Consider the following 6,000-nt stretch of genomic DNA (forward strand, 5'->3'; position numbering starts at 1 on the left):
TATATATATATACATATATGTGTGTGTGTGTATCTATATTATTTTTCGCGGAGGATTTGGGCAAGCGTGTTTTGGTAAATTCGGGTCAAGACGCGTCCCGCTTCCACAAATTCAAACAGACGGTATTACGCGAAGGGAAGAGTGATGAGGACTGATTGCGAGGCAGGCGCGCGCCTCTTTGGAGGGGCGATGACACTTACTCCGGAGGGGCTTTGAGGGAGAGCGGGAGGCGACAGCCCACATCTGCATACATTTCCCTCATACAACGGACCATCAACTCACCGTGAGGACGGTGTGTCGGATGGAGTCAGATTGGTGCTCGCTTTCTATCGTACACCTTCCAAATAATGCATATCGTGGAAGCACCGATATCGATGACCACGTGGCGAAAATTTTAAAATAAAACAAGCTGTATCGAAAATCCCGTCCGTATTCCACCAAGACTGTGTCCATTTAACACGTTATGACATTCTTAATCGTTCTATTGAAAATTATTTTATTATGTCCTATTGAAAGTTGGGACTTTTTATAGTACTTGGCGTTCTACAATCGGGGGTAATAAACAAGCAGATGCGATATTCTTGGATTTCAAAAAGGCCTTTGATAAATTACCACTCACTTAATTGATTCATAAGTTGCAAAAGTACAAAATCCACGACAAATTTATGAACTAGATTCTAAGTTCAAAGTATAACCTAGGCTTGAATGCTCAGGCCATAAGCATCTGTTGAAGAATTCGAGATTTCTTGCGAGAGAAGGCTATCATTTTGCTTAACTATTAAAAAGTTAGCTCTGCTACTCGAGTCAAATTCTAATACCATTTTGTCAAACACCTCATGACTTTCTTCGGGATCCGGACTTCGTCATTGATTGCAAACAAAAGGTTATGATAGATGGCTCTAGTTATCTGCAAGTAACATCCGGCGTCCCACAGGGTAGCGTCATAGGGCCACTGCTATTTCTTACATATATATGTGTATATATATATATATACATATATATATATACATATATATATATATATTAATGACATTACCAAAAAAGAAAAAAATATGATAAGACTCTTTGCCGACGACACTGTAATCTACGGGGAAGTATCGAATGACGCAGATCGTGAATCACTACAAACTGAATTAGGCAATATTCAAAAATGGTTTGAAGAATGGGGGCTTAAGTTAAATACGAAAAATGTACCGCCATGTATTTATTAAACAAAAGAAGACACACTCGGAGATGTTCAAATGAGCGTCGTGGATGAAGTAAAATACTGAAGGGTCACCATTGCATCGGATCTTTCTTCGGGAAAACATATACGCACTATTTACGAAGGGGCGCTAAAAAAGCTGGCATTCGTCAAACGTATAGTGGGCAAATGTAGTGACGAAAAAGCAAAGGAAACATACTATTTATCTTAATTAAGGTCTTGAGTATACGGCGAACGCTTGGGATCCATTTAAAATATACGAGTAATTACAGAATTCAATAGGGTACAGATAAAGGCCGCTAGGTTCGTGAAAAACTCGTACCAAAGGACACTAAGCGTCATTCACATTTAATACAGAATCTGGGTCTAAGGGCTAGAATAAGCTTATTACAAAGATATAAAGTGCGATGTTTTGCATCCGATACTGGAGATGTCCTGGAGGCCTACTAATTATACAGGAAGGGCCAAAAATTGCTACAAAATAAGAGAGTTAGACTGTCGAACTGATAGAGTGAACTAGATCGCGAGGTACACTCTAGACTTAGACACAATATCGGATTGGCGCAAAGAGTGGGGATTAATGGTTAATATAGACAAATGCGAAGTTTTAAAATTTCGAAACAAAGAAAGTGGCGAACAGGACAAAAACTATGAAATAGAGAGTTCAGTGCTAACTACGGGCCATCAAGTAATATATTTGGGGTTAGTTCCAACACCACGCCTTTCATGGGGATCACATATTATCAGGGCAATATGCGTATCCGCTTTAAAGAAACTCTGCTTCATTAAATGGATGGTGGGGAAATGTAATGATAAAGTTAAAGAGATGGGTTCTTTTACTCGAATTAGACTTCATTTGGAATATGCCCTAAGTACTTGGGATCCTTGGGAGAAAATTTGGCTAAAATATTGAGATAAAATCCAGAGAAAATCCGCCACATTGGTTAAAAATTGTTATAACAAGAAAATAAGTGTGACAGGTCTCTGAGGGGAATTATTTCGGGAGCAAGTTGAGATACGGAGAGAACAAAAGACTTAGACTTTTAGAAAGGTTCAGAACAAATGAGTTTAACAATGTCACTAAAGGAATTATAATGGCCCCACACTACTTAGGTAGATCAGACCACAAAGATAAAATAAGGGAGATAGATTCCAGGACAGATAGGTACAAACACTCATTCTTTCCCCAAACAATCAGGAATCATAATATTAAGAAACCGTAGTCACTCTTAAAATATTAAAGTTATTTAATATTTCAGTATTTCATATTAATCAAATCAAAACAAATTAAACATTACAAAGACATCAAGTATATTTATAGGTGTATACTACCTTGATCAAAAATTTCCCGGAATTTATTCAGAAAATTAAAAATACAAGTTTATTCATCTAAATCTATATTGTCCCCTTCAAAGTAATCCCCATCGACTGCAACACACTTATGCCAGCGCTTGATCCAATCCTCGAAACATTTTTTATATTCGGTTTTCGGTATGTCCATCAGTGCTTCCTGCGATTTTTCCATTACTTCCTCTCGGCTGCTAAAACGCGTTCCCCGTAATGGTTTTTTAACTCGATTGAACAGAAAGAAGTCACAGGGAGCCAAATCAGGTGAATTCGGTGGCTGTTGGATGGTATTTGTTGCATTTTTCGTCAAAAAATTACGAATAATGATAGCACTGTGCGACGGTGCGTTATCATGGTGCAAAATCCACGAGTTTTCTGCCCACATTTCTGGTCTCTTTCGGCGAATTGCTTCACGCAAACGTCTCATAACGCCCAAATAATACTCTTTGTTTACTGTCTGGCCTTCTGGCAAAAATTCATGATGCACTACACCGTTGTAATCCATGAAAACCGTCAGCATTGCCTTCTTTTTTGACTGAAAACGACGTGGTTTTTTTGGTCTCGGCTCATTTGGTGAACGCCATTCACTTGCCTGATGTCTGGATTGCGTGTCGTACTCATAAACCCACGTCTCGTCTCCAGTAATGATCCTTTTGATGAATGTGGGATCGGATTCAGCCTCGCAAATCATGTCTTTAGCGACGTCAACACGGTCTCTTTTTTGCATGAAATTGAGGTCTTTTGGCACCAACTTTGCTGCTACACGACGGAAACCCAAATCATTAACCACAATGTCTTGGGCGGATCCATAGGCAATGTTCAAGTCCTCCGCTATTTCTCTGATGGTTAATTTGCGGTTATTGACCAACATTTCTTTTACTTTATCAATTTTTTCACCGACTTTCGATGTCGATGGTCTGCCACTGCGTTCATCATCTTCGATTGACTCACGACCACTTCTGAACCGCTCGTGCCACTGGTAAACGACCGTTTTTTTTAGAGAATCGTTGCCGAAACACTTTTCCAACATTTCCAACGTCCGTGCGCCACTAAATCCGTTTTTTACGCAAAATTTAATACAAGTTCGTTGTTGCAAATTTAAATCCATTTCTGCAATTGTAAAAAATCGCCAACACACACAGAGATAGATGTACTCTTGGCTACGTAACTTTTGCAAATGTCAAGTTATGACCCTAAGATTTAAAGGGAATATCAACAACAGATGTACCAATTTAACAAAAAAAACAGAACTCAAATCGGAACGATGGGAGCGCCACACGGTGGTTATTCCGGGAACTTTTTGATCAAGGTAGTATGTATGTTGCTTGGTAGTTTGTGCGTTTATATGTTTGTGGGGTTTACGGGAATAAGAACAAATGTATACCATTTTTGTTTGTGGATTGTATACGTTTGTGGCTTTTGCATGCGGTTTTTTTCTTAATTACGGGTTGGGCCCTGACACCCCCCGCTACACACCCTAGCGGAAAAACTGTCGCCAACACTAGTCAAAAATAAAGTAACCAACATTTCCAACTGAAATTACCTCCTCATTTCTTAATCAAAGAAAGGCTCCGTTCTCCGCATGCCACGGGTCGGACCTTACTTGGATATTATAGCTGGACGAAAGGCAAGTAATTTTTTCCAGGATTAAAAGCCAAAAGATAAATTTCCTTACCTACACGTGGTTTGTCATCATTTTGAATGTACTTTAACGTTATTATACAATTATTAATTGGTTTCACGCTGCGTAATGATAATTATTAATTTAAACTGCAATTTTCAATGCCACCTGAGAAAAATTCTGACTATTGACCACTGACACAAGATAAAAAAAAACAGTGATCTACCCGAAGGTCAGTTTGATTGGTTCACCCAGTAGTAAGCCCGACAGCGTGTGAAATTTACACATTAACAGGGCATTAAGGGGGGCCAGTTCCTTCCCCTGTGCCGGCTATGGTTTCCAAGGAAGATCTGCTACCCGAAAAATCACTTTAGCTTGGGTGTAGCTGCAGGTGCCCAAAGTGCCTTGCCCGGGAATCGAACCCGGGACCCTCCATTCAATATTCCAGCGCTCTACTCCGGCAGACTACCGAGACACTTGTCTGTGTTCTTCAACAATTCGCTGAATAAATTGTAGGATCGACAAAAATGGAAATACAAATTATAATAAAAGAAACTTCTTGGTCTGCATTTGCTATTGAGGCTGAAAAGAATTGACTGTTTAATATTTAGTGAGAGGGATATTTGTGTGCCAGATATTTGAGATCTTTGAATCTCTCTGTTCTACACTTAATCTCTCTAATTTTACTGTAGCGATCTCATCTACCGTGGTACGATTGGGAGTAATAATACAGTTTCAGCATCCCTGTTTAAGAGGCGTCCTTCCAAATAATATGTGAAAGATTTAATCTATAATTTAACGTTCGCTCCGCGAGTTATTCCCAAGTTAGCTCCCCTGATATCTTGGATTAGCTTCTAAGTTTCTTGGAAAAACGTTTTAAAAAATTAGATCCTTTACGAGAGAGAAATTGAAGTAATCTAAATGATGATTCATTGTCGTTTCCATTTTAGAACACTTAACATCAGAACACTGAAACCTCATACACTTGAGTGATTCGAAATAATTTACGATGGCGTGACATTAAGGTTTAAATTATAGAGCCAATTGCTTGAACGCACGGAAGGGACAGAACGTACAACGTCGACATACTTAGAGAGTTGAATATAGAAGTAAAGAAAAGAATTAAGTGAATTTTTAAGTAAAAAATTGCCAATAAGGCAATATTAACCCATCTCCTCAATCGTGCTGGGTCAGATCTGCCATAACCATTGTATAGAGGTTTTGATATGTCATATAGCTTCGCAGCACAAAAGAAATGGTTATACCATGTGTCTATCAAACAAGCCAGACCGAATTTTGCGCTATCTTCTTCAGTATACAGTATAATTGGACTAAAATGAAAATGAGAGCATTAGAGAAATGCAACAATAGTTAATTTACTGGAAAAATGAAACAAATCAATGTAAAGAGTTGAAACGCAATCCATCACAAAGAGGGAGTTAAGTGGAGGGGGCTTGCAGAAGCACTCGAAACGAAAAAACTCGCTCTCAGTCAACAGAAAAGGTTGTATTGTATATCTACATTTGTTTAATACACCGCAAGCCGCCGCAAGAGTGTGTAACGGGGGTGTGAGGGCACCACCCGTGGTTAAGAAAAAAACCGCATTCAAAAGCCACAAATTTAGTCAATCCACAAACAAAATGTGGTATACCTTCATGCAAAAACCCTAACAACCCACCCACATTCAAACACACACAATACCAGCTAACATACAAATACACCTACAAATATACCTGAAGTCTTTTCAATGCTTAATTTTGTTCAGACTTATGATTAAATGTTTTCAAAATTTCCAAAGTGACTTCGGTTTCTTACCAATATACGATTC

The sequence above is a fragment of the Hetaerina americana genome, unplaced genomic scaffold, assembly GCF_022747635.1.
Source record: "Hetaerina americana unplaced genomic scaffold, ioHetAmer1.1.p SCAF_6, whole genome shotgun sequence".
NCBI classification, from domain to species: domain Eukaryota; kingdom Metazoa; phylum Arthropoda; class Insecta; order Odonata; family Calopterygidae; genus Hetaerina; species Hetaerina americana.